The sequence below is a fragment of the Amblyraja radiata genome, chromosome 13 (assembly GCF_010909765.2).
Source record: "Amblyraja radiata isolate CabotCenter1 chromosome 13, sAmbRad1.1.pri, whole genome shotgun sequence".
Lineage (NCBI taxonomy): Eukaryota > Metazoa > Chordata > Chondrichthyes > Rajiformes > Rajidae > Amblyraja > Amblyraja radiata.
Window position 1 is genome coordinate 50374451 of NC_045968.1, and position 6000 is coordinate 50380450.

Here is a 6000-nt window from a genome sequence, read left to right on the forward strand (position 1 = left end):
TTGAATCATTGAACAAGTGATTAATTATATTTGATCACAGAAATGCAGATGAGCAGAATGCTATTTATAGAATTCTTTACCAAGGGACGGTACCTGATGCAAGCATTACTTGAAAATCTAATTAAGTGTTTTTTTTAAAGGAAATTCTGCTGCAAAAACCAGAGTATGATATCTAGTTCATTTTTTAATCACAGCAGAGCAAACAAAATGTTAGGAAGGAACTGAAGATGATGGTGAAGATAGACACAAAATGCTGGAGTAACTCCACAGGCAGCATCTCTGGAGAGAAGTAATATGCAATGTTTTGAACGGGACAGGCAGCATCTCTGGAGAGAAGGGATAGGTGATATTTTTGGTGGAGACCCTTTTTCAGACTCCATTCCAATAGTAGTAGAATTATCTTCTACAGATTCTATAGGTGTCTTCTGCAGACGTTTTCAATCCATTGACTCTACTGTTCTTCCACCTCGCCACTCCTTCCTTTATCCTGCATAGACTTGAGGACGTAAAGCTTGGGTGCCTGCGTCCAAATTTGCACCGAGTTCCCTTTACTCATCCTCCCTGTGGTTCTTTAAGGCTCGATTTAAAAATTGATCGCTTGCTTTCAAATCCCTATATAGTCCCATAAATTCCTTCTCTGTAACATCATCCAACATTACAACCCCCCAATATAAGGGACTCTTTCTCTTCTGGCTTATGATCAAGTCTGAATTAATTTGTTCTGCCACTAGCATGACTGGCTTTACCTATCAATACCTTATGCTCTGGAATTCCTTTCCTCAACACAATCAACTTTCTTTTTCTCCCTAAAATTTACCTCTCTCATCAAATTTTGGTTCTCTTCACCAGTGGTTTACAAAGTGGAGGGACATAACCTTTTGTTGGGCCACCGAATGTTTAGAAAAAAGCCACCAATTTGCATCAGGCAATGATCAGTTGAATGGAGATGTCAGAATGTAGATAGCAAGCTGGAGAGCTTGAGGAGAGAGGGCATGGAGGAGGGTGAAATGTCGGGAGGGTAGAAGAGGGGGCCTCAGTGAGCTTGGTAGATGGTATAGAGTGGGCGGGAACGCCTGTGAAGCAGGGGGTTGCGTAGGGACCGTACTCTGGGGAGGATGGGAGTGGGAGGCAGTGTCTTGCTGTGCTTGGAGGAGAGTGGGGACAGAGACCTGAGGGGGTTTGGAAAGTCAGGGAGTGCCCTGGAAAGACTGGCTGGGTCACAGGGCCCTGGTGTTGAGGAGCAGTGCGCTGGGGCAGTTGGGGTAGTTTGGGTCAGAGTGTCTATTTTATAGATACTACAAGGGGCAGTGCGCTGGGCAGTTAGGGGAGTTTGGGTGAGAGTGTCTACTTTATAGATACTACATGCAAACAGGCCCCTCGGCCCACTGAGTCCATCAGTCACCGGTGCACACGTTCTAAGTTATCCCACTTTCGCTTCCACTCCCTACACACTTGGGGCAATCTGCAAAAACCAATTAAGCTGCAAACCTGCTCCTCTTTGGGGCGTGACAGGAAACCGAAGCACCCGGAGGAAACCCATGTAGTAACAGGGAGAATGTACAAACTCCACACAGGCAGCATGTGTAGTCAGGGTCGAACTTGGGTCTCTGGCGCTGTGAGGCAAAGGCTCTAACGCGACGCTACCGTGCCGCCCTCCTGGGGAGTGTCCGGAAGTAGTTAGGGGACGGGGAGTACACTACCCCGGGGTGGTTGGTGGGGGTTAGTTTGGAGGTTAGTTAGGTGAGCATGAGGGGGAAGAGTCCTGGGGAGTTTGAGGGCAGTGCGGCTCCACAGATGGGCAATTACAATGTTTACTGATGTGCTATTTCAGTCACAATTCCATGGACCGCAGCAGGGTGATACGGCCAAACCTGAAATAAGGGGGATAGTTTGCAAAGTTGACCTGAAGTTCAATAATCAATAGGTCTTGATGAGTGACCAATAATACAGCCAGACAGAACAACAAGCTCAGACACAATGTGAAAGCTATCAGAATGTCAGAAAACTCTGCTAAGAGTATATATAATTGGACTTGGTTCTAACATCACTGGAGGTCAGAGGATAACCTGAACTATCTACTCAGATTCATCAGTTGCGTATAATATTGTAGTAATTGGACTATTAATACCAGCACACTTCATACCTTCTCCCCCAAGGTCATCAGTTTACGAATGTTGCTAGTAATTTCTTATATTAGTATTTCCTTAAACTGCAGAGAGTGTGCACCAGGCACAGAGATATTTCTCTGATAAGATAAAAATAGTCTCAGTAAGGCTGGCCAATCTGAATGTAGGACAGTGTGTGTGAATGTAGAAATACTTAAAATAAATGGAGTAGCAACAGAGGAGTTTCATAGAGGGACATTAAACTGCCCTGAGCTAATGTACAAGGAAGGCAACACAGATGGCCACATCTTTGCATTTCCTTTGGGAGAGAGCTAGGTTTGTGCTCTGTGATTTATCTGTGTGCTATACATCAGCGTGGCTTACTTTGGACAGTTTTGAAACTGAACTTTAAAATAGTGGGTTAAAGCTCTCACCCAGATGTGAGTAAACACCATTTAGACTGATAGTACAGTGTATTACAGAGTTAGTGCTGTGCATTTGGATGGTGCAGTGTTTCCAAAGACACTTACAGTCAACTCCTTATCTGCCATTAGCAACTCAGCTGTTATAGATCCACAACAGTAATTGAACAGAGTCTGAAGAAGGGTCTTGACCCAAAATGTCACCTATTCATTTTCTCTGGAGAGCATCTGACCCGTTGAGTTACTCCAGCTTTTTGTGTCTATCTTTGGTTTAAACCAGCATCTGCAGTTCCTTCTTACACATTGATCAATGCATATTCCTGAAACACAATTGAAAGCAATTCTCATTGTTTTTGTGGGATCTTGCTGTGTAAGAATAGCTTCTTCATTTATCTATAAAATATTTATTGGAAATCAAATTAATTCATTCGGTATAATGGACATTAATAACAGAATAATCATGATACTTTATGTATAGGCAGTAACTGCAGATGCTGGTTTACACCGAAGATAGACACAAAATGCTGGAGTAACTCAGCGGGACAGGCAGCATCACTGGAACACCAATACCTCTCGGGGTGATGTTTTGGGTTGAGACCCTTGTTCAGGCTTCAGATATTTTATGCACTCCCTCAAACAAGAGGAGCTTCGGTGGAAATTTTTGTTGTTCCCAGTAGTTCATGGAATATGTGTAATGCCTCATCCAAACCAATGTTTCCTTTTCTCACCTTTTTACCAATACATTGATAATTGCATAGAATCATAGAAAGTAGGTGCGAGAGTAGACCACCAGGTCCATCGAGCCCGCACCGCCATTCACTCATGGCTGAACACTAAACAGACACACTTACCCACAAACAGTAGACACAAGACACAGAACACAAGACACTACCCTCCCCTTTATACCGCTATCACCCCTCTCCACCCCAAGAACCGCGTGATCTCCTGGGGGAGGCAAAAAAACGGATTAAAACCCAGGTCCAATTCGGGAAAAAAATCCGGGAAATTCCTCTCCGACCCCAATCCAGGCGATCGACACTTGTCCAGGAGATCACTCAGGTCTACTATACTAACCATACCTAGGTCCATATCCCTGCCCTCTCCCCGTAGCCCCTTATCCCCTTGGCAGCTAAAAAACCATCTATTTTTGACTTAAATATATTTAACGTTTCTGCTTCCACTGCTCCCTGGGGCAGTGAATTCCACAAACTAACCACCCTCTGGGTGAAGAAGTTCTTCCTCATCTCAGTTTTAAAAGAGCCCCCCCTCACTCTGCAACTATGTCCCCTAGTTCTAGCCTCCCCGATCATTGGGAACATCCTCGGTGCATCCACCCGATCAAGGCCCCTCACGATCTTATACGTTTCAATGAGATCGCCTCTCATTCTTCTAAACTCCAAAGAGTAGAGTCCCAGCTTACTTAACCTTTCCTCATATGTCAATCCCCTCATTGCAGGAATTAATCTTGTAAACCTTCGCTGCACTGCCTCCAGGGCTAGTACATCCTTTCTTAAGTATGGACCCCAGAACTGTACACAGTATTCCAAATGTGGTCTCACTAATACCGTGTACAGCTGCAGCAAGACCTCCGTGTTTTTATACTCAATCCCCCTAGCAATAAAGGCCAAAACTCCATTGGCCTTCCTGATTGCTTGCTGCACCTGCATACTGACTTTTAGTGATTCATGTACTAATACCCCTAGATCCCTTTGCGTTGCATTACAACGCAGCTCCTCCTCATTTAGAAAATAACTTGCCCTATCATTTTTTTCCCCAAAGTGAATGACTTCACATTTATTAGTATTAAATTTCATCTGCCAAGTTGTTGCCCACTCACCTAGCTTATCTATATCCTTTTGCAGACTCTTCCTATCCTCCTCATCCCCTACTTTCCCTCCCATTTTCGTATCGTCCGCAAATTTTGATATATTACACTTGGTTCCCTCCTCCAAATCATTTATATAAATTGTGAACAACTGGGGTCCCAGCACCGACCCTTGCGGAACCCCGCTAGTTACCGGTTGCCATCCCGAGTATGAACCATTTATCCCCACTCTCTGCTTCCTATTCGTTAGCCAATCCTCTACCCATGCTAATACATTACCCCCAATCCCATAATTTTTTATTTTTAGCAATAGTCTCTTATGTGGCACCTTGTCAAAAGCCTTTTGGAAGTCCAAGTATACCACATCCACCGGTTCCCCTTTATCCACCCGGGTTGTTACTTCCTCAAAGAATTCAAGCAGATTCGTTAAACACGATTTCCCCTTCACAAAACCATGCTGGTTCTGTCTGATGAAGTCATGTTTATCCAAGTGGCCCGTTAGTGTTTCTTTAATAATTGTCTCCAACATTTTACCCACCACCGATGTTAGACTAACCGGTCTATAGTTACCCGCCTTCTGTTTACTTCCTTTTTTAAATATAGGTGTTACATTGGCCATTTTCCAATCCACTGGGACCGTTCCTGCCTCCAGGGAGTTTTGGAAAATTATCACCAATGCATCCACAATCCCCACTGCTATCTCCCTCAAGACCCTTGGATGTAATCCATCAGGCCCAGGGGATTTATCCTCCTTCAGTCTCATTAATTTCCCTAATACCACCTCCTTGGTGATCTTAATAGTATTTAGCTCCTCCATTCCTACCGCCTCCTGTTTATCCAGCGTTGGAATATTTTTTGTGTCTTCTATGGTGAAGACTGATACAAAATACTCGTTTAATGCCTTTGCCATTTCCATGTTCCCCACCAACAACTCTCCAGTCTCACCCTCCAATGGACCAACGTTCACCTTAGCCACCTTTTTTCTTCTTATATAGCTATAAAAACTCTAACTATTAGTTTTTATGTTGTTCGCTAAATTCCTTTCATAGCCTATTTTCCCCGTCTTAATTAATCTCTTAGTTACTTTTTGCTGACCTTTAAATGCTTCCCAATCCTCTACCCTCCCACTACCTCTGGCTACCTTATATGCCCTTGCCTTCAGCCGAATACTATCCTTTATAGTTTTACTGAGCCATGGCTGACTGTTCTTACCCTTACCCCTTTTTTTCTTCATAGGAATAAATTTTTCTTGAAGGTTATACAGTAGATCCTTAAACGTACACCACTGCTCATGTACCGTCTTATTCTTGAGTCTGCTATCCCAGTCAACTTTGATCAGCTCAGTCCTCATACCTTCATAATCCCCCTTATTTAGACTAAGCACCCTAGCCTGAGTTTCAACCTGCTCCCCTTCTATTTGAATATGGAATTCGACCATATTGTGGTCACTTGTTCCCAACGAGTCCCTAACTATGACATTTTTAATTAATCCTGCTTCATTACACAGGACCAGATCTAAGATTGCCTCCCCCCTTGTCGGTTCCGTGACATACTGTTCTAGGAACCCGTCTCTAATACATTCTATAAACTCTTCCTCTAGTCTACCCTGCCCAGTTTGGTTTGCCCAATTAATATGAAAATTGAAGTC